General features: G+C 44.1%; 1 long non-coding RNA gene across 6 annotated transcripts in view; it reads right to left on the bottom strand.

Annotated features, from left to right (window-relative positions):
- Positions 1-5,635: 5,635 nt before the first annotated feature.
- The window catches only part of LOC147344286 (uncharacterized), a 48,934-nt gene continuing 30,426 nt past the window's right edge, over positions 5,636-24,143 (bottom strand). For 2 of the 6 annotated variants that reach the window (XR_015155856.1, XR_015155864.1), the window contains 2 exons: positions 19,410-19,563; positions 5,636-5,968 (listed from right to left, as the gene is read on the bottom strand). This is a non-coding gene — a long non-coding RNA (uncharacterized LOC147344286). Of the gene's footprint in view, positions 5,969-7,778; positions 7,875-18,495; positions 18,800-19,409; positions 19,564-24,143 lie in introns of those variants that run through there. The other 4 variants (XR_015155859.1, XR_015155860.1, XR_015155861.1 and 1 more) reach the window with 4 other exon arrangements.

Here is a 24,143-nt window from a genome sequence, read left to right as displayed (position 1 = left end):
AAATCTGGGTTTGTATACAGAATTTCTTCATTTAAAAAATTTAAAAACAGTCAGATTTAAAATGCCAATGCAAGAGATGCAGGAGATGTAGGTTTAATCCCTGGGTTGGGAAGATCCCCTGCAGTAGGAAATGGCAACCCACTCCAGTATGCTTGCCTGGAAAGTTCCATGGACAGAGGAGCCTGGCGGGCTACAATCCATGGGGTCACAAAGAGTTGGACATGACTGAGCATGCATGTGTGTGCATGCACACACGCGATACATATACACAATGATACTGCTCAGGGCATATGGGACGTAGCTCTTCACTGGTTTCAGCCCTGGACTGTGTAAGACACAAATGGTCTCAGAAAGCCTGAGATTTCAAACACAAAGGAAAGTCTGCTGTAGTTTGGCAGGCACAAAAGCTCCTGAGGCAAAGGAACTCAAACTTTTGTCTATGTTCTGTGTTCTTGGAAGCTGTGTTGTGGGTTATAACTACAATAAAAAGGACAAATTGAAATCTCAATAAGGAATTCTGCCCTAACTGTGTTACGGAGCAACCTGGGATCCGGAAGAATGTCTATGAGTGACCATAATCCCCCAGGTCTTCCTAGAGAAGAGAGGACTATAGGCAGAAGTGCTATTCAATTAGGACACACGAGTGTGCCAGCTGTTAAAATACTGAAATACTAGGATTCTACCACTATCTCAACTCTTGTTATCCATGCCCAGAAGCTCACAAGATTTAGGCAATTCGGTATTCATGTTATCTGAACTCAGTATCTAAACTCACAGTATACAAACTCGGTACCCACACTAAGTACTCAGAGCTGCAGCCTCATTTTCTTGGGCGGTGGCTATGCCCACACTTGGTAGGTGGAGAGGAGAGCAGGATCTAGTGATTCTACTGAGCACTTCTCCCTAGGCAGGTGAGGAGCCAACCAATGAAATCTTCCACAGAACCAGAGAAGGGTCAGCTATCATTATCTGCCCTTTGAGAATGACTCCTGGTCCCTCCAAATATGACCCTCTTAATGGTCTTCTTTCAGTCTCATGCTATGCCTGGGGCTCAGGGGCCTTTTGCAAGGCAGTCTGTGGTTTCAACAGTCCAGATACATCACACACTTTTTAGCAATGTTGGGAAGTAACAAGCAGGACCCATCTGATCCGGATGCCATAGACAACACTCTCTTCTCTTTCTCCCCCTACATTTTCTCTGTGAAGGAGAGTCTCCATCCTCCCCACTGCTTCACCAAGATTTTGCCTACAGTGAATCACTTCATTTTCTTTTAATTCTTTCCTCTGAAAAATCCCCACTTCTTCTATTCTTTGGTCCTCATTGTCCATGGTTGTCCTTTGCCCAGAGTCAGCAGATATGAGTTTCTCTTTCCTCTAAGCAGAAAGGCTTCAAATCCTCTTACTACAGAAAAGAAATGAACCAAGAATAAAGCTGTTAATTTTCCACGTAAAAACGGCCTCAAGCTTCATATCTTGCTCCAGGTCATGTGTCACCCATTTTTCCCTTTTGTCTCAGATGCATTCCTATCCTTTGCCCAGGAAAAATGCATTTCTCTGACTTCCTTGCAGGCTGCCTTCTGGGTTAGCCAATGAGAGAAAATGTTGGGAGATTGCTGGGCAGAAAAGAGGGAGAAGTCAGAGTATTCCTCCCCCTTCTTTCTGCTTTGATTAGCATTTCCTCTGTGGTCCCAGCTCCCATCAGGCAGTCTACTGTAGACCCAGACCCTGCTGAATAGTTTGAACTCCAGCTCTCTGACTCTGGTCATACCATCTTCTCCCTTTACTGGCTATATCTTAAAGTTTGTAGAGGTTTCTTGCTTCTGTTTATCTCTGGGTTGCCTCATGGTCCTGTTTGACTCTTCAACTGTCCCAACACCTTTATAATCTATTCTTCATATTTAATTTCTTCTGTTGACTAACTGTACAGAGTATTAGTATGTACTCTGTTTCTCTGACTGGATACTGGCTGTCTCAGATGACCTCATCATCAGAGCACCACCCTCCTTTTCTTGATTGCACCATAGAGGGTAGTATCAAACTATGGAGCAATGCATTAATATGATAATGTCCTTGAGACCCCCCAACTCTCTACCAAGGCCACCACAAGCTAGGGAGACTATCTTTTCTGATGTATACAGTTCAGTTCAGTTCAGTTGCTGAGTTGTGTCCGACTCTTTGTGACCCCATGAATCGCAGCATGCCAGGCCTCCCTGTCCATCACCAACTCCCAGAGTTCACTCGAGTTGGTGATGCCATGTATACAGTAGTCTTGTAACAAATTTTCTTTTAGTTAAAAGAAATCTTTTATTTAAATGGCAGATAGTAGGAAGTATTGTGGAGAAGGCAATGGCACCCCACTCCAGTACTCTTGCCTGGAAAATCCCATGGGCGGAGGAGCCTGGTAGGCTGCAGTCCATGGGGTCACTAAGAGTCGAACACCACTGAGTGACTTCACTTTCACTTTTCACTTTCATGCATTGGAGAAGGAAATGGCAACCCACTCCAGTGTTCTCGCCTGGAGAATCCCAGGGACAGCGCAGCCCATTGGGCTTCAGTCTATGGGGTCGCAGAGAGTCAGACACAACTGAGGCAACTTAGCAGCAGCAGCAGGAAGTATTGCATTTGCTTCCAGGAAATTCATAAAGTGAAAAATGAACTCATATATTCTGGAAAAAAAAATTGGTCAGATACTAAAAAATAATTTGTCAAATACAAAACGCAATTCAAATTTCTTATGATTCGTGAATATATAGGTTGGACCTAAAGGTCTTAATCCTGATATCTCATTATTATTCTTCCACTTGGAGATTAAAACTAACCTTCTTTTAGACAAAGTTTTTTGTTGTTATTTCTCTTTGTCATGTACAATCATTGGTAGAAAAAAATAAGACTAATTAGCTACTTCAAAAAGTATCTAATTGAAAAACTTGTCATGATTCTGTGTTATTTTTTACCTACCCTTCATCCTTCCTTAATTCTTCTGACAATGATACTCAGATTTTCCTCTGGAGGAAGCCAGTGCCTCACTCTCCCACTGCCCTTTATATGCCTGTGTGAGTGCTCAGTTCTGATTCCTTGTGACCCCACTGGACTGTAGCCTGCTGGGCTCCTTTGTCTATAGGATTTTTCAGGCAAGAACACTGGAGTGGGTTGCCATTTCTTTCTCCAAGGGATCTTCCTGACTCAGGGATTGAACCCACCTAGCCTACATCTCCTACATTAGCAGGAGGATTCTTTATCACTCTGCCACCTGGGAAGCCTGCCCTTTATATAGAGCAGATTATATCCCAAGTACCCTGAGGAGTCATGTGACTCAGGTCAGGCCAATCAGCATCAATGCTCGTGGCCATGATGACTGATTGACTGACAAATGGGCATATGATCTAATCCAAACCAACGTGCTGCGATTCATGGGGTCGCAAAGAGTCAGACATGACTGAGCGACTGAACTGAACTGAACTGAAGCCAATCAGGTCAAACAGAGCTAATCCTGGGACTTTTGAGCAATCAAAAAAGAATTTGTTTTTCTCACAGCTTAGAGGTGTGAAGATGCAAGCCTGGAATTTCCACTTGGAGGGAAACTCTGAGTAAAATCAAAGAGAAATGCACTGAGGAAAAACGGAGAGAGAGAATCCAGGTCCTGATGCTATAATTTGCATCTGTTTATCCAGTTACTGTTAAGTTAATGCGCTGTTGAAATACATTGGGATGGCAAAAACTTTTTGGCCAATTCAATATATATATATATATATCGAACAAACACTCTAATTTTTTTTTAAATCCTGATATCATTTATTGGCACAAAAATTACTCAGATACAATATGGTGTCTAGACCTAGCTACATTTTATACTTTGGGGATTCAGTTTAATACTTCTTTTGCTCGTAACTCCCAACATGTCGTAGAACTTTCTGTGTTCAGCACCTCCATGATAGAATTTCTGTACTCTAAGCCCTTGCTTTAAACACAGCATTTAGACCTCATTGAAAACAACCCCCCTACACACACACACACACGTTTGTGTGTGTTTCTATGTTTTGGTTTAAGAAAGTTTGTATTGGATTTCTATCCTTTGCACCCTAAAAGGTTCTACCTAATACACCCATAACAAGTTAGACATTGTGTTGGGCACCATGGAGAATCTCAAGATGAGCAAATTCCTCTCTCTCAATTGAGAGGGGAAATAAATGGTTCCATATTTGAAGCTGATGATATTATTGGAAGAGGAAGTAGAAAAGCACAACTAATTATTCCACTTGTATTTTGCCTCTATCATTTCAAGAAAAGTAAACATCGTATGGAGAGGGTAGACAAATGTTTTGTCAGGGCTCAGAAATCTGAGATAAATGAGGAGGTGGAAGACAGCTCTCCACTGCCTTGAGTGAGTCCACATTGCTTGGCTCACCTGAGCTACACTGAAGTGTGCTTACAGGCCTTAAAGAATGCCAAGCCACAGGGAATGCTCTCTGAAGGACTGTGAGGAATTGAAAAATTGTCTGGATTTTTTAATGAATTTTATTATTTACAGTCCAGTGAGTTGTATTTAATCCTTGGAAAAATTAAAGTTGGTTTTTTAACACATTAGAAAAATGTGTTCATTTCTTAAATTAAATATTTTTTAAAGGAACTAATTAGCCCATTTTTTTTCACCAGCAATTGTATATAACAAGAGAAACAACAATAACAAACACCTTAGTCTGAAAAAAATAGTTTTAATCTCCAAATTGAGGAATGTGTCAAGATTAAGACCTTTAAGCCCAATCTATACATTCAAGAATGACAAGGAATTTGAATTTGATTTTAGTATTTGACCAATTTCTTTTTCTCCAGAACAACAGCATGAGTTCAAAAAGAACAAGGAGTACCAAACCAATCTTCTGTCATTAATAAAATTATAAGATGAGCATAAAAGGGAATATGACAGACATAACGAATCCAAATGGTAAAGTGATTGGCAGTATTTTTTCTTGTTTTTGAAAGTTCTTATTTTCCAATGGAGAAACAAGCCACAGGATAGTACAGCTAAAATTATTAATTGATCAGAACTAAACAGTGTTTGATCAATGGAGTAACTGTAGGGGGGTTTCCAAGGGAATGCTATGAGGCTCTATCCTACTTAAAATGATGTATCAGTGATTTTGATCCTTACTGATTTTAAAATCGTATCAACCTGGGAGAGATTGGTTAATGAAATCATGACTTAAAAGATCATAACAGACTAATAATTTATCTTAAAAGCAACAATACGATTTTTTAATAAAAATGTAAAGTCCTACATTTAGGTTAGAAAAAAAACATTACACAAGTACAGAAGGAGGAAGACCTGGTTTAACTGCTTCGCATCCAAAAGTGATGAGGTGTTTCGCTTGACCACACAGTGCAGTATCATGTCACCACGATGGATGATAATATAGGATACTTCCTGACGTGGGGGAAAATAACATGTAACATTTTCGTAAGTGGATCAAACCAGTTTATAAAATTATAAGACACATACATAAACATAGTTATTAATAGGAAGAAGATCCAAAAGGTAGCAAGCAGTAACTCTCAGTGGTGATAATACAGGTCACCTTCTTCTTTCTGTTTCACACATTTGCTGCAGTCACTTTGTATAATAAGTATTTACTGAAAATACTTTGTATAATAAAAATTTTATTTTGGCTCAATACAGATAAAAAGTGTAAGGTGGCTAATAAAAAAAGAAACAACACAAATGCAGTTTTAGGCTGCATTCAGAGAATTATATTTTCTGGAAACGAGACATTGATCAGTTCACCATGCTCTGTACTGGGACGGCCATATTGTGTCATAATATCTCCACTTGCTGCACTCCCAGAATTTATCACAATGTGTAAAATGCCTTTATTTGCTCTTCCATTGACTTCTGCTCCACTAGCCAGTATGTTTGTGAGGCCAGAGACGCTGACCTTCCTTATTACTGCGTCACCAGCACCTCATCCAGTACCTGAAACAATGAAGACGTTCAAATAACATTCATTAAATAGGTGAATAACAGAGGCTTTACTATACTGCACTTTACTGTGCCTATCTTTCAGTCTAGAATGCATTTACTGGATATATTCTTGGGAAACTTTTCACACATATCAGACCCAGAAGAGAAGGAGAAATAATGAAGCGGCAAGAAGCCAATTATCAAAATTTCAAAGTTTGGGCTTGATACATATTCACAAATAACTAGGGGACAGCTGCAGTGTGGTGGATTAAAAATAAATTACTTTCACGTGATTAAGGTTGCTCTCTTCCCAAAGGTTGTCATTTAGTCCCTTTTGACAGGACCTTGCAGAGGAGAATAAGATAACTGCTGTGATTGGGCAAAATAAAATATAACAAAGTTACAGCTCTTCTAAGGGCTGGGTGTTCGGGCTCTATGGATTCATATTTAAATCAGATTCTGAGCAGATGAAAGGCATGTACAGTAAGTCAGCCTGAAGAGAAAGACAGGCGTATGTGCCCCCCTGGGAAACAACTGAGCCTTTAGCAGGCGCCAGGATTTGGGAAAACTAGGGGTGGGGGTGGGGGGGGGAAAGGTTGGAAGGGAGGAGGGAAGGAGCCATCAGTCTCTGTGCCACTTTCAAGATCCACAGTAAGTGTGTTTCTGTAGGCAGATTGCATCTCAGAGGAGCCCTGTAGCTCAAGATAAAGATGTCCATATAAGATGCAAATTAGGACCCCACTGCAGAGGTGTCTGCAAAGAGCTCATAACCTGGGGAGAGGCTTGGAAACAGCCTGAAGAAAGGACAGTTTGGTGAGAGGGAGGAGACCAAATGTCTTTGGCTAAAAGAAAGTTGCTGTCATTGTCCCCGATGGTGATGCTGCTTTATTATCCCTGGGTTCTCTGAGCCACGGGCACAGATGAGAGAAGGCTGGATCTCTTGGCTCCATCATCTAGCATTAGAAGAGGAACACTCCCCTCCTCCAGTCTGCCTGGTTTTAGGACCCCACCCGATTTTCCTTCACACCTTATATCTCCACTGCTGGATCCACTTGCTGCCAATGTGCACGTTTCTCTCCACCAGCCTCTGCCTAAGCCATCCCTGGACACAAGGAAAGTGTCTTCCCCCCTGTCTTCAGATCTAGTATCTGAATGACAGCTTGTTTAGTACTTTACAACTGACTTCCTTGGGGGCTCAGTCGGTAAAGAATCCTCCTGCAATGTGGGAGACCTGGATTCGATCCCTGGGTTGGGAAGATCCCCTGGAGAAGGGCAGGGCAACCCACTCCAGTATTCTTGCCTGGAGAATCCCCATGGACAGAGGAGCCTGGTGGGCTGCAGTCCATTGGGTCACACAGAGTAGAACACGACTAAGCAGCTTAACACACAAACACACCTACATACCACGTGCTGTGTCTCACTTGACCTTCACAACAATCCTTTGGGGAACCCAATGAGAAAGAGAAAAAGCATTAATAACTGCTAAGCATTAACAACTCTGGAGCATGGCACAGCTGAGCTTCGGTCCTGCTCCCACCTCCTAGCTGTGTAACTTAAGCCTCACCTTTCTGTGCCTCAGTTTCCAGTTCTCAGCCTGACTTTTAGCCCAGAAGGTAATACTGCTACTGCTAAGTCACTTCAGTCGTGTCTGACTCTGTGCGACCCCATGGACTGCAGCCCACCAGGCTCCTCCGTCCATGGGATTTTCCAGGCAAGAGTACTGGAGTGGGGTGCCATTGCCTTCTCCGAGAAGGTGATACAGAGTTTGCTTAAGAACTTAGCTCTGGAGACTGGCTGCCCAGGTAGAATCTCTGCCACTGACCAGACATATGACTTAGGGCAAGTTACTGAAGTTCTCTGTGCCTCAGGGTCCACATCTGGAAACAGAGGATGATGATATGGCCAACTTGGAGGTTTGCTGTGAGGATTAGAGAAGTAAACACATGTGAAATACTCTGATGAAAATCCGGCACACTGTTATCATTATATAAGCTTTACTATTAATCTTGCATGCGTGCTAAGTCTCTTCAGTCGTGTCTGACTCATTGCAACCCTATGGAATGTAGCCCACCAGGCTCCTCTGTCCATGGGATTCTCCAGGCAAGAATACTGGAATGGGTTGCCCTGTCCTCCTCCAGGGGATCTTATTAGTCTTCAAAAACTATTTTTTTTTTTTTTTTTGTCCTGCTACTAAAAGTAACACATCAGCACTGCAGAAATCTTGGGGGATCTCTAGTTTGCTATTTATATGTAATTATTTTTTAACAAGAGTCTCAGTGAGCACTACTTTAAAATATTTAGCCAATGCCTCCTCTCCCGTGGTCCCATCCCCCTCCATCCAGGCTGTCCTCATCACTGAGCTGAAAAGCAGAAGTGAGAACTCAAGAGCTGGGCAGGCGAGCACCCCTCCAGCAACCACTTTCCCTCCCCCAATGACAACCTTGGCAACAAACAATCAGGAGAGAACAGGATGCAAATTAAGCCCAGAAGTTTCTTCCTTGGAGCTAGTGGCTTATTTATTTTATATGGGTTTTTGTTGTTCTGTTGTCATTTTAATTTGTCCTCTCTGCACCACTCTCCCTCTGGCAAGTAGCCACTCACTTTCAGAATCTAGGAAGATGACAAAGTTCCCATAATGTGTGCTGGCCTGGAAAAAGAGAGGAAAAAGGAAACATCCATATGCTTCCAGGTGAGGGAAGGAAGTGGGTTCTCCACGGTCTCCCCTCCTGTGGCCTCCCCTGCCACACCTGAGAAGCCCCCTCACCCTCTCGACCCAACAAAATGCCAGGCTGCCTTCCCAAAGTCAGACAGGGCCTCTTGGTGCTTCCAGCCACACCCCTTTGAGATACAGGGGGGTGTTTCTCTTAAGTAGCTCAAGTATGAGGAATCGGATAATTTAACATCTAACCTAGGAGTTTTCAAGTGAAAGGGGACACAGTTACCAGTAAGTGGCAAAGACGAGGACGGGTGGTCACCCTGGAAGTCCCAGGTTCCTGACGTGCAACTGCTTCGTTCCTGGGTCTCCCCATGAGAGCACTAATTCTCAGAGCCAAACTGCCTTTTGAGGCTTCAAGTTGCCCCACCTTTAGTCTCTTCTCCAGATTTTTTCGTGCAATCTTACAATGTTCTAACTACGATGGAAGAAGCAAATATTCATCCAAAACAGAAACGACGTCCATGTTCCCTCATTAGAGAAGGAAGAAACCTCGTTCCATACCAGGCCCACACTCCACACCAGCTTCATCGGTATTTGTTGAATGAATGGTATTAAATTCAAGTAGTTCTTGAGATAATAAAATAGATAACATTGATTAAGTGCTTTTTCTATGACAGGCACAAGGCTCAATACTTTAAACATCTTATCTCATTTGATGCTCCTAATAACCCCAGGAGAAGAGACATCCCAAATAACAGATGAGGGAACAGAGACTTAGAAAGGTTGAATAATTATCCAAGGTCACGGAGCTGATAAGTGGCAATGCTAAGACTCAAGTCCACGTCTACCAACAAAATCCCCTTTCTTAACCACTATTAATACAGATAAAGATAACGATAATAATAACAAACACCGTGTGTCAGGCACACTAAGCATGTTACATCTGTAACTATAATACATGTCCATACACTATGGCTAGAACATTGGTACTGATTATACCCACCCTACAGGAGAAGAGATTGAGGAACAGAGAGGCTAAGTGACATGTCCAGGGTCACACAGCTCCTCAAGTGCCTGAGCTGAGACACAAACCCAAGCAGTCCGGCTTGAGAGGCCCTGTCCTCTACCATCCCTCCTATCTCCCCATCTCACTCCTCTATTACTGACCATGATCCAGAATAACAGTTTTGAATGGGAGCTTTTCTTTAGCAGGACTTTGATACTTTCATTCAATGTAAAAACCTATTATTATTTCTTTGACCCTGGACTTCCTGGAGACTGTCAGGGACACAGCAGAAAACACAAGTCTTTCTCCTCCAGAAACTTCCAGTCCCTTCCAGGCTGAGATTCCATACGTAGTAGGTATTTACCGAGTCCCAGCTAGACACCAGCACTTTGCTAGATCCTTGTGCTTTCCTGCTTTCTCTGATCTGCACAACCATCCTAGGGTTTTGTGGAGACCCATGCTATCCATTTAATAGGTAAACAAACAATGACTTCCAGGGGAAAAAGAGATCCCTTAGCTGTTGGCTGTGGCTCCACTTGGCCAGGAATTCTCCCAGGCCCATCCTCAGATCAGTCAGCTTCACACAAGCCAGCAGTATTCACACTTGATTTTTTTCTTAATATTCAGTTCTCATATACACATACACATATACACACTTACAAAAAAGCCTAGCCTATTTAAGAACTAAATATAGAACTGATTGCTGGGCACAGTGTTTATTCTAATCCGTGCAGGTTCATAAAGTCCACTTTAGACCCAAATAAGGCTGACTCACATATGTAAAAGAAAATCAGTTCCTATTTACAAGCTCCATAAAATCTGCTGCAAATACTTAGGCAGAAAGATGCAGCAAAGGCATTTACAACCTTCCCCACACATCTCCCTGGCAGGGGTCTCAAGGAGCTTTGGAGAGAGCTGAAAACCCAAAAACTATAAGGCTCAAGTAATCTACAAGGGTAATATACCTTAATTACTAAGTGAACAGGGCAATCTGAGAATACTGTATTCAAATGGATTTTCCTTTGCAAAACCACTGCAAACTACGTCAAATGATATGTTTAAGGAACCAGACTCATAAATATACACATATACAGGCTTTTTGTCCCTAAAATGTCCAAGCAGTATTGTCATTTCTGTGGGCAAACACTATCTCCATGCCCAGTCTGGTGCCACCCAAGCTCATCAGTCATTAAACATCACCTACTAGCCCTCCAGCATCTCTTCCTTGCCCCACCCTGTAGTGTGCACAAGTGGGGAAATCTGCCACATGATCCGTAGGTTATTCAAAGAAGAAATTAGCTGGGGTCTGTTTATAATGGGTCCTGAAAGCCTTTGACTCTGTAGATCACAACTGTGGAGAATTCTTCAAGAGATGGGAATACCAGTTCACCATACCTGCCTCCTGAGAAATCTGCATGCAGGTTAAGAAAAAACAGTTAAAACCAGACATGGAACAACAGACTGGTTCCAAACTGGGAAAGGAGTACATCAAGTCTGTATATTGTCACCCTGCTTATTTAACTTATATACATCATGCAAAATGCCAGGCTGGATGAAGCACAAGCTGGATCAAAATTGCTGGGAGAAATATCAATAACCTCAGATACGCAGATGACACCACCCTTATGGCAGAAAGTGAAGAAGAACTAAAGAGCCTCTTGATGAAAGTGAAAGAGGAGAGTGAAAAAGCTAGCTTAAACTCAACATTCAGAAACCTAAGATCATGGTATCTGATCCCATCACTTCATGGCAAATAGATGGGGAAACCACGGAAACAGTGACAGACTTTATTTTGGGAGGCTCCAAAATCACTGCAGATGGTGACTGCAGGCTTGAAATTAAAAGACCCTTGCTCCTTGGAAGAAAAGCTATGACCAACCCAGACAGCATATTAAAAAGCAGAGACATTAGTTTGCTGAAAAAGGTCCGTCTTGTCAAAGCTATGGTTTTTCCAGTAGTCATATATGGATGTGAGAGTTGGACTATAAAGAAAGCTGAGCATTGAAGAATGGATGCTTTTGAACTGTGGTGTTGAAGAAGACTCTTGAGAGTCCCTTGCACCACAAGGAGATCAAACCAGTCCATCCTAAAGGAGATCAGTCCTGAATGTTCATTTGAAGGACTGATGCTGAAGCTGAAACTCCAATACTTTGGCCACCTGATGCGAAGAACTGACTCATTAGAAAAGACCCCGATGCTGGGAAAGATTGAAAGTGGGAGGAGAAGGGGACGACAGAGGATGAGATGGTTGGATGGCATCACCGACTCAATGGACATGAGTTTGGGTGAACTCCGGGAGTTGGTGATGAACAGGGAGGCCTGGCGTGCTGCAGTCCTTGGCGTTGCAAAGAATAGGACACAACCAAGTGACTGAACTCAACTGAAAGCCCATTGGAAATGACTGAAGGAGAGAGGAGGTTTGCTGTCAAGAGCAGCATCTTGAGGAACCCAGGTTCAGGGAGAACAGCAGACTCTTATCTCTCCCTCTCTCTGGAATGCCCCCAGTCTTGCTCTCTCAACTCTCTTCTGAGGCTTCTCTTACCTCATCTCAGTCCCTCCACCAGCCCCCTCTGCATCTGCACAACCAGCACTGCATAGAATGGGCAGGGCTCTCTATTAGGCTACTAAACCTGCTGCTAAGGAATGAAGAGACTGGCAGAAGCCTAAGAAACTTGCAGAGTCCTCAAAGTCATTACCTCCGAAGAACGGACTAACTGCCTTGGAGACTTCCGTGCCCCATTTGCTGTGCCCCCAGGGAAGGAGCAGCCTGGCTTATTTTACAAAGGCTTTGAAATTGGTCCTCTGAGTCTGATTCTCCCTGAGGAGAAGGACTCTCTGCAACGGGGCCACTTTCCAAAGAGAGATCATAAAAAACCAAGCAGGACCCTGTGGGGATCCTGGGCATGGACACTTTTCTGTATCCCCTGTTTCTTGATTGTAGGAAATAGGCTTCAGTCCCCAAGACCTTCCAGAGTTCCAAAGGGCAGTTTCAAACAGTTGCCAATCAAGGAAGGGAGGAGATGCCAAAACAAGGGAGGGGCAGTCAAGAGACAATCAGTTCAGTTCAGTCGCTCAGTCAGTCATGTCCAGCTCTTTGCAACTTCATGGACTGCAGCACGCCAGGCTTCCCTTTCCATCACCAACTCCCAGAGTTTACTCAAACTCACGTCCATTGAGTCGGTGATGCCATCCAACCATCTCATCCTCTGCTGTCCCCTTCTCCACCCTCCTTCAATCTTTCCCAGCATCGGGGTCTTTTCAAATGAGTCAGTTCTTTGCATCAGGTGGCCAAAGGATTGAAGTTTCAGCTTCACAATCAGTCCTTCCAATGAATATTCAGGACCGATTTCCTTTAGGATGAACTGGTTGTATTTCCTTGCTGTGCAAGGGACTCTCAAGAGTCTTCTCCAATACCACAGTTCAAAAGCATCCATTCTTTGGTGCTCAGCTTTTTTTACAGTCCAACTCTCACATCCATTCGTGACTACTGGAAAAACCATAGCTTTGACTAGATGGACATTTATTAGCAAAGTAATGTCTCTGCTTTTTAATATACTGTCTAGGTTGGTCATAACTTTTTTTTTCCCCCCAAGGAGCAGCCGTCTTTTAATTTCAAGGCTGCAGTCACCATCTGCAGTGATTTTGGAGCCCAAAAAAATAAAGTCTGTCACTGTTTCCACTCTTTCCCCATCTATTTGCCATGAAGTGATGGGACCAGATGCCATGATCTTAGTTTTCTGAATGTTGACTTTTAAGCCAACTTTTTCACTCTCCTCTTTCACTTTTATCAAGAGGCTCTTTAGTTCTTTCCTTTCTGCCATAGGAGTGGTATCATCTGCATATCTGATAATAGAGAAGCCTTAAGACAAGATCCTGGTTCCACTTCAAGGGATACACATAACAATATCTTTGAGCTCTTCTGCAGAACTAAAACCCCCAACAAATGGATGATGTTAAATATTTGAGTAAGTATTCTACATTCCAGAGAGAAGGTCACAGTTTGATAATTCTTAGAATCACAGACATTCCTCAGAATGCCTGAAACCAGATTAAAGGGACACAGGCTCCATACGCACCCTGATCCCCATTCGCAACCCTACCCTTGAACCACTGCTATAAAACTCCTCACCAAATCCTCCTGGGTTGGCACACAGTTTTTGAGGGCATGACCCCATTGTTTTCCCCTTTACCTGGAAAAGCAACAAAGCTATTCCTTTCTATTTGATCCAAAACTCTGTTTCTAAGATTTGACTTGGCACCAGTACACAGAGGTCAAATTTTCTCATCAAAACTTTCAGAGACGTCCCACATATGTGGAGGTCAGAGCTCCAGGAACTATACCTCCCAGGACACAGAAAAGAGGAAAAGGCCTCCCCAGGGCCTGTATCCCTGAGCCTGCAGGAGACAACACAGCCATTCCACAGAACTTACTGACCTACAATATTCTCTACCAGCATTAATGGAGAGCCTACAGCAAACTCTTGAGAGTTGTTTGGATAGCAAGGAGATCAAACCAGTCAATCTTAAAATAAATCAACTCTGAATATTCATTGGAGGGACTGAAGCTGAAGCTCAAATACCTTGGCCACCTGATGCAAAGAGCCAACTCATTGGAAAAGACAGTGATGCAGGAAAGATTGAAGGCAAAAGGAAGAGAGGGTAGCAGAGGATAAGTTGGTTGGATGGCATCACCAACTCAATGGGCATGAGTCCAAGCAAACTCTGGAAGATAGTGAAGGATAGGAAGACTGGTGTGCTGCAATTCATGGGGTTGCAAAGAGTCAGACATTACTTAGCAACTGAACCAACAAAAACAGCAACCAAGCCTAGCAAGCATGGTGGTGGGAGAGGCAGGGAAGGGGGGAACCCAGATTCAGGAAACAAGGTCACCAACCTCAAGGAGCCTGAATTCTACCAAAGAGGACAGATATGCCCATGCTACTGCTGCTGTCACTTCAGTCATGTCCGACTCTGTGCGACCCCATAGATGGAAGCCCACCAGGCTCTGCCATCCCTGGGATTCTCCAGGCAAGAACACTGGAGTGGGTAGCCTTTTCCTTCTCCAATGCATGAAAGTGAAGTTGCTCAGTCGTGTCCGACTCTTAGCAACCCCATAGACTACAGCCCACCAGGCTCCTCCGTCCATGGGATTTTCCAGGCAAGAGTTCTGGAGTGGGTTGCCATTGCCTTCTCTAGATATGCCCATAACCAACCTTAATAAAAGGCAAAGGTAGAACATGCCTCTAATGAAGAAAGGAAACTAGACTTTGCTAAAAGACAACTCTATGCAGGTATTCGAACCTCACATTCTTCCTGAAAGACCAAGGGAGTATCCAGGGCTCGTGAAGCTGAGAAACTTTCCCACAGTCGCACTGCTAGTTGCGGGATTGAACCCTGCTCTTTCCCTAATTCTGAGAGGCTTCCTCCAAGAACACTGCAGTGCCCGAGAGAGGTGCTGAGAACGTGAAGAATGCAAACTGAACTGGGGAAATCGCCAACAGCCATGCTGGGAGTGTTATTATGTAAAATTAAATTGCTGTTGTACTTTTGCAATCAACAATGTTGGGGAGGGGGGGTAGACTTTAGATGATTTGTTTGAAGTAGCCACAATGAGAGATTGATGATGATGAAGACAGACGTAAAAAGTACCAAGACCCCAAAATAGCACCAAATAAGCCCCCTTAGTATAGAAGCAACCAGACCCACATACCCCAGTCAGTCCTATATTGCAATGTTATATGGTAATTAGTGTTCCTAATGATACCTCTGGGTTATCAAGAAAAGGATAAATTACTGCCATGTTGTCTAAGTGAACGGAATGCACGGTCAGGACGCTATTGATTCTGCATCTGTCTTGGCCAGGCAGTGTGATCTTGGAAAAGTCAGTGAACCCCTCTGGACTTCAGTCATCTCACTGATGAAATGAGGGTTGTGTCGAGTGTAAGTCTTTCATGCAAACAAAGAGGTCCTGGAGAGAGTAACTATTCCCACCCATCCCACTCCAACAGTACCAGCAGCCTTCATGGGGTTCTTCCCATGGACCATCTAATTCAGATATGGTCATTTATGCCAAAGGTCCCGTCTCATGTCCTCTCTGCTAATATCCCTAAGAGTTCTTTTCTTCACAGATTGTCACTGGGGATAACATGACCATATTCATCTTAAAACCAAGGGGCACTTTGCTACTTATGGAAAAGAAAAATGATTTAATATGGCAGAATTATTTTTACTAAGGATTTTTAAGGGCACAAGTTACACTGTTTAGATGTTAAGCTACCTTTGCCATCTATAGGCAGCACAGGTCCCTTCATTCCCCTAAAAATCAAAATGTGTTTCAGAGAAACTGCTGATGTCCTGGCTTCTACACTGGAGCATGCTGAGTCTGAATGCAGACCTGGAAGAGATGTCTCTGCTCTGCTGGAAGCCTTGGTAGGGCTGAGGGTTTGAGGTACATTCTATAGCCCTATCTCACGCTCAAGGGTCAAAACCAGTCTAGGTCAGAGAAGGAAACGTGAGGCTGTCAGCCCCCAGGTCCATTCACGTCCAGCTCTTGAAGTTACAGCATTAGAGGTCCAGTCCTGGAAGCCTTGTTCTTTAACTTCCAGAGCACACTGTATAAAACCAAATACCCTGGGGGGAGATAAGACCATAATCCCTGGATGGTAAATAAATTTTATCTTAACTACCAACTTTGATCAATTGGTAATGACTGCCTGGAGTATTCTATCGAGAAAGAGTCTAAAACTGTTCCCCAGGGGGGTATTCAAAATATTTAACAACCCACCAATCAGCTCTTTTTGGCCCCTTGATAGTTTGGATGTTAACTCTTCAGTTGCTAGGTCAGTTATGGGAGGTCCAAGCAAATAATCTCAGTTCAGTTCAGTTCAGTCGCTCAGTCATGTCCAACTCTTTGCGACCCCATAAATCGCAGCACGACAGGCTTCTCTGTCCATCACCATCTCCTGGAGTTCACTCAAATTCACGTCAATGGAGTCAGTGATGCCATCCAGCCATCTCATCCTCTGTCGTCCCCTTTTCCTCCAGCAGCAGCTATTTACCAACTGACGCAGAAGATGATTACATATAAAGTATGATTACAGGTAAAGTATTATATATAAAATATCAGCTCTGGCTGTCCATCAGGTTCATGGGAACTGGGCAGTAATGGATTAGCAGTGTCAGCCTTACATGGAGGCAAAGGAGAACATAGCACCTTGTCAAACATTTTCTCTCCCTGTCTGCCAACTTGACCTTCTAAAGAATCCACATTGTCCTTTGTGGGTCATGGGACCAGAAACTCCTGTGTTGTAAGCACTATAAATTTGACTGGTTGCAAATCGAGAGGGTGAACCTCAGATATATTCATACTGGATATGGGTACATTGATTTGTTTTCCATTCAATAAACTACCATTGATGCGAAACCAGAACACTCATTGATAATTTTGTTGGACTGTACCTTAGAATGCTAACAAAATTGCTTCTATTCAGCAGCAATTAAAATTATGGGTAAGATGAAGCCTATGGATCTGACACAGATGGTAGCTTTCAGACCCGAGGAGCCCTGGAAAGGTAGTCAAGTTCTTCTGGCCTTTCTTGAGTGCTTCCAAGTTGGAAGCTATTGCTAAAAACCTTAGGCGGAGAGCAATTCAGGGTTACCTTGAAGGTGGACACCTGGTCTGACAGGCAGAGCAGATTACTCTTCAGCCATAGAGGATGTCTAGGGATAAGGGTCTAAATCTCTTGCATATCCCAGTGTGCATCAGAAACACCTGGGACTATGTTAAAATGCAGATTTATGGGCTAGAAATAAAAGATTCTAGCTCAACAGAAATCTGCACTTTAAAGACTTTCCACTTGACTCTGTTGCGGGTTGTAGATCCCATTTGGAAAAACTCAGTGGGAATGAGAGCCCAAGAGGCTTCTGAGGGTGATGGAAACTGACAGTAAAATAGAGGAAAACGATACCAAGGGGACATGGGCAGCTGACGTACCCTGCACCCACTCTGGCCTTCCTGACACATGGTTAGATCCTGCCTTCACCAGAACAATGAATGGGGTTCATTGATAGATGCAGAGTGACAAGTGCTTGCTGCACATTCATCATTTCGAATCTCACCACAGCAGAAACCTACATGGTGGACACTCCCACCATCACTCCCATTTTTAGGTGACAAAACTAGGCCCAGGGCCACCCAGCTTGAAGGTGGTGAAGCCGGGGCTTGTAACAGGTCAGCCTATCTCCAGGGCCTGGATACGCGTGGCCCACCGGGACTGCTGAGGTACAAGAACAATTCTGGTATACCTGAGACAATAGCCGGCAAGATCCTCGTAGACGAGCTAGAATACAAATACAACTATTAACTCTCCTCAATTTATAGTGACTAGAACTGGGGAAAAAAGAGCAGAAAGTAAAACTGACAGCAGCTCAAGCTGCACATGATAAATTTCCTTATAATTAAAACACAACTGAAGAGTCTTATCTCCTTGACCAAATTTAGATTTACAAAATTGACCCTGAGAAAACTGGACCTGAAAAGAATAAAATTATTATGGCAAGAACTAACATTTGAAATGGTCCAAAAAAAACCCTGCCTAATAAATCAAATATGTATTTATTGTACGATGTATAGGGAATAGAACTTCTCATAATGAAATGGAAATGAAAGCCAAATTATTGATAATTTTTAGATATTATTGGATAGCGAAAGATGATCAAGAAGCTAAATTTGGGGAATTTCCTAGCAGTCCAGTAGTTAGGACTCCACGCTCTCAGTGTCAAGGGCCTGGGTTCGATCTCTGATGATGGAACTAAGATTATATGAGACAAAGAGTGTGGACAAAAATAGTTTTTTTTTTAATTCCGATTAAAATGATCTTATTTATAAACATGGAATCAAAATGTCCTTAGGGGGTCAAAATAGCAAGAATGAGCATTCAGTAGGTCACATTGGGCTGTAGTTATACATGGTGCCTATCACCTGGGCAGCCACCCTCCCTCACAGTCAGGATTTGTAGAATAATCAGGACACAAATATCCTGTGTCCATCGGTAGAGGAGAGCACGTCCCCCACATTCCTCCAGCAACAATGTGCAGTTCACTTTCCAAGGGAAACCAAGACGAGAATCACTGCTGAACTGACGCCGTGGTTACATTCTTGATGCATGTACACAACATCACCCTCGAGGACAGGAAGAAGACTTTGAGAAATACTGCTGTAAAGACTGAGACCTTCCCCTACCTCCTGGCATCTCTCACCCCACTCTCCCCGCCCTGAGTATTTAACACCCACACCCCACTCTCCAGCTATTGCTCTAGTCTACACATCGACATCACTCCTCTGGACCACCAACCTCACCCAGCCTCCTATTCTCATCGTTGCCTCCTTCCCATCATTCTTCATCCTGTAGCTGGAGAGAGCTCTCAAAAATATAAGTCAAATTATGTTCCTCTACTTAGAGCCATTCAGTGGCTCCCTGTTGCACTTAGAATAAACCATAAAATCCTCATCCTTTTTTATGAAACCCTTTACATTCTGACGCTGCCTGCGTCACCAGATATATCTGTACCACCCGCCCATCTCCCCCCTCACTCCTCCTGCACTACCGGGCTTTTCTTTCTTCCAGTTAATCCCCACCACGGACCCTTTGCATTAGCAGTTCTCTCTAGCTAGGGCAGTCTGTTCTCTGGAAGATCCTGCCGGCTCCTTCTTGACTTGCAGATCTCAGCTTCAGTGTCATGTCCTCAGAGAGCCTTTTCTGACCTCCCCCAACCCAAGATACCACACTCACTATTGTTTCATCTAGTTCCATTATCTTCACTCATGCCGCATCTTCCGCTTTGAGCTGTGTTCATTTTTGTTGGATCCTTCCATTACACGGTTAGGTTCCATAAAGGCCACAACTGATTTATCTTGTTCAGTATACGTAAGCACCCAACATGTATCTATGGATACAGTGAATGAATAGATGAATGAATAAGTAAAGGAAAAAATGAAGTAACTCAAGGCTACGGAAATTTTAGGAGCTGGTGCGCTGGGAATACCCAGAGAAATGAAATTAAGGTGATCTTCCTTCTCAGCCCAAACCCTTGCCAAAGTCCCTCCGCCTTTCCTTTAGGAAGCCTGCCCCATCCTCCTATGAGTTTCTATATCAATAATGGACATTTATGGTTCACCCTTGATTGAAGAGTGACATCACCTCCATCATCATACTGTATTATATTCCATGTGATATTACTCCATCTCATGGCCTTGGATCTCCCCAACCAGTGTAAACCCCTTGCAGGTTTGGAATGTAATTTTTGGTGACCTTTGAATCCTAGTGGACACCCAGTAAATATTTCACAAACCATAGAAGGTCAAGGTTGGGAGTGATCTTAGAGATCACCTTCTGGAGATTTCTGTGTGGAGGTAATAGAGCTGAGACCAAGAGACATAAAGTGACCTGCCCAAGGTTGCATGACCAGCCAGACATAGGATGGCTCCTTGAACCTGGCTGTCCTGTTTCCCAGGCCAGGATCTTTTCCACTGTATCAGTGGACCATTAGGAAAGCAGATTCCTGGGCATCCACTCAGATCTGGGATAGGGCCCAGAATCAGGTGCCCAAAGTGACTAGGAAATCCCAAAAGCAGTGCTGCTTCTGTGACTTGATGTTGTGCAGTGCTTAGTTCGGAGAAGGCAATGGCACCCCACTCCAGTACTCTTGCCTGGAAAATCCCATGGACAGAGGAGCCTGGTAGGCTGCAGTCCATGGGGTCACTAAGAGTCGGACACGACTGAGCGACTTCACTTTCACTTTTCTCTTTCATGCATTGGAGAAAGAAATGGCAACCCACTCCAGTGTTCTTGCCTGGAGAATCCCAGGGATGGGGGAGCCTGGTGGGCTGGCATCTATGGGGTCACACAGAGTCGGACACGACTGAAGTGACTTAGCAGTAGCAGCAGCAATGCTTAGTTGCTTAGTAATGTTCAACTCTTTGCAACCCCATAGACGGTGGCCCTCCAGGATCCTCTGTCCATGGGGATTCTCCAGGCAAGAATACTGGAGTGGGTTGCCATGCTCTCCTCCAGGGGATGTTCCCAACCCAGGGATTGAACCCAGGTCTCCTGCATTGCAGGAGATTCTTTACTAACTGAGCCACCAGGGAAGCCCAACTTTATGTTAGGTGAGACCATATGAACTTGCTGACATTCAGGAGCTCTTGAAATACAAAATGGCAATTTCATATGTTTTGAGCTAATAATATGCATGTGAAATGTTGAGCTAGATGAAGCACAAGCTGAAATCCAGATACCAGGAGAAATACCAATAAATTCAGATATGCAGATGACACCACCCTTATGGCAGAAAGCAAAGAGGAATTAAAAGACCTCTTGATGAAAGTGAAAGAGGAAAGTGGAAAAGTTGGCTTTAAAACTCAACATTCAAAAAACTAAGATCATGGCATCTGGTCCCATCACTTCATGGCAAATAGATGGGGAAACCACGGAAACAGTGACAGACTTTATTTTCTTGGGCTCCAAAATCACTGCAGATGGTGACTGCAGCCATGAAATTAAAAGACACTTGCTTCTTAGAAGAAACGCTATGACCAACCTAGACAGCATATTAAAAAGCAGAGACATTACTTTGCCGGAAAAGGTCCGTCTAGTCAAGGCTATGATTTTTCCAGTAGTCATGTATGGATGTGATAGTTGGACCGTAAAGAAAGCTGGGCACCGAAGAATGAATGCCTTTGAACTGGAGTCTTGAGAGTCCCTTGGACTGCAAGGAGATCAAACCAGTCAATCCTCAAGGAAATCAGTTCTGAATATTCATTGGAAGAACTGATGCTGAAGCTGAAGCTCCAATACTTTGGCTACCTGATGCGAAGAGCTGACTCATTTGAAAAGACCCTGATGAAGATTGAAGGCAGAAGGAGAAGGGGACAACAGAGAATGAGATGGTTGGATGGCATCACCGACCTGATGGACATGAATTTGAACAAGCTTTGGGAGTTGGTGATGGACAGGGAAGCCTGGCATGCTGCAGTCCATGGAGTTACAAAGAGTCAGACACGACTGAACTGAACTGAATAATAATCTCTTGGGTATAAGGTGTTCCTTGTAACCAAGGAAAAGACCCTGAGGACAGATAATCGCTCTCTAAGGGAGGAAAAAACAAAAACGAAAAACTGAAAGCCTGAGGAGGAGGATAATAAATAGATTCTCTGAAGTGGAAATTTCAAGTAGAACAGGGAGACCTTCCCTTCCTGGACCAAAAGCTACCCTGAGGTGCCAGGGGGCAGTGTGGGTATCACTGGCCATATCAAGTCTTCATCCCCGAAAACATCATACACAGTAAGGCAAGTCTTTAAAGGTGATGTGTTTTGAGGGGGTCCTCTCACCAAGGGCCACTTCTGGCCCTTTATACAGACCACCTCATCCTCAGAGCAGCCTAAGTCTGTACTGTCAGCGTTCCTATTTTACAGATGAGGAAACCCAGGCAGGCAGGGGGCAAGGACCTAGCCCAAGGCCGAGGATGAGAAAGTGATGGAGACCTTGGTCTCACCCACTGCTCTGTTTTGAAGACGGTCCAGGGAAAGTCATAGGGCCATTCAGCACAGACTTTGAAAAACCACTTCCGGCATGGAGTGGACAGTTGACTAAAGGACCTTTGAGGCAACTTCTTAGCCTGGGGTTTTCGGATTCCAAGATTCTGAGTGTGGTGTTTGGAAGAGGGGGTTCACCACAGGTTCTTTTCCCCCAAACACTCTCCTCCTTCCCCTCTTTCTCTTGCCTTCTGGCCAGGTATACACTGTTGCTGGGGGGAGGATGTACGGGAGTGGGCCCAGGAGTTCAGGATTACAATCTCCTATTTCCACCTGATATCCCCTGGGCACTCATTTATCCACAGGAAATGCTGTGTCTTACAAACCGCTCTCAACACCACAGAAGCAGGCATACTCCCCACCCAACACCACTCTAAAGACAAAGAAACTAAGTCACAGGAGAGAGGCCTGACCTCAGCCGGCCAGTGACAGGGCCAGGACAGGAACCTGGGTCTGTCTGATTTCAGAAATCTGTGCTCTCTTCACAAAACCCCAGAATGCCCATGAAAGGCAGCTACAAAACTCAGCTGTCTCTTCCCTGTTCTTCTCCAGATGTTAACGTGGCCTGAGAGCCAAGTGGAGCTAAGTGGGAGGGAAGGAGTCTAAATTCTTGGTTCTGACTACAAATGGCATGTGCCCCCCGCAGCCCAAGTCCTCACATCAGAGAAGCTGGCCGCCCACATACGCTTATCCCAGGTGGTGCCTGCCCCACACAAAGCAGGGGGTGGGATACGGGGCGTGCCTTTTCCTACTCTGTTGATCAACAAGCTTGATCACAAGAGTCTGTAATGATAATCTGACAACAGTAAACAAAAGGAAGTTGGGTCGCTCCCTAAGCGTTCAAAGTCTAGCCCTGGTCCAACGCTTGCAGTCTTCTTCTCTCCAGGTGAGGTCGGTGGGAGCCTGTGGCGAGCCGTCAGCTCCCTCGGAGCGGGGTGAAGAACGCCTCCCCACAAGGTTCACCCCCGGGAGCTGCCACCTCCCCAGCAGCCCAGCTCCGGTTCTGGCAGGGACAGGTGCTACTTCCTTTACTTTGCCTGATAATGCTATCATTTCCCTGGCGGGTTCCTTTGGCTGGTTTTTGTTTTTTATGCTACGGGAGTTCTCAATTAGCCTCTCTCCTCCACCATCTGCTGATGACAACGATGGCGTTCGTGACAGCAGCGACAAAGGCTCCGTCCCGTCTGGGCTCTGAAGCAGCGAGAGGGCACTCAGAGCCTGGCTCCAGACCAGAGTCGCTGCTCGCCCGCTGTGGGCAGACCAGAGATGACAGAGATGGGGAGGGGCTGAGTTTCCTCTTAGAAGAGCAAATAAAATGAAACAATTCCACTCCTAGGTGTTTACCTAAGAGAAACAAATGTATGTCCACAGGAGCCCTTGTACACAAATATCCACAGCATTTTTCTTTTTTACCACCTAAAACTGGAAATAACCCAAACGTCCATCAGCTGCTGGGTGGATTAACAAAGATACATCCGTACAATGGACTGCTACTTGGCAGTAAACAAATTTCCAACACACACAACAGGATTGAACCTCAAAAAGCATTATGCTAAGGGGAGGAAACCAAAGACACAAAAGACTACTTACTGTCAATTCTATTTATGTGAATCTCTAGAAAAGGCAAAGCTATAGTTAAAGAAAAATAAACCACTGGTTGCCAAGGGTTGGGAGCTGGGGAAACAGATTGACTACAAAGGGTTATGAGTGACCTTCGGCGACTGATGGAAATGTCCTATATCTTGATTGTGCTACTGGTTAGTAAGTATATACATTCATCAAAACTCATTCAACTGCACTCTTAAAATGACCAAATTTTATTGCATGTAAACCCTACTTCAAGAATACTGTTGTTGTTGTTGTTTTTTCAATTAAACGGGTTATTTTTAAACCACAAGATGTTTCAGAGCCTTTGGTACATTTTCAATCTTCA

This window comes from Bos grunniens, chromosome 26, assembly GCF_055505025.1.
Source record: "Bos grunniens cultivar Pamir isolate PY7600 chromosome 26, Bosgru_T2T1.0, whole genome shotgun sequence".
In the NCBI taxonomy this organism is placed as follows: domain Eukaryota; kingdom Metazoa; phylum Chordata; class Mammalia; order Artiodactyla; family Bovidae; genus Bos; species Bos grunniens.
This window is presented reverse-complemented; position numbering and strand designations above follow the sequence as displayed.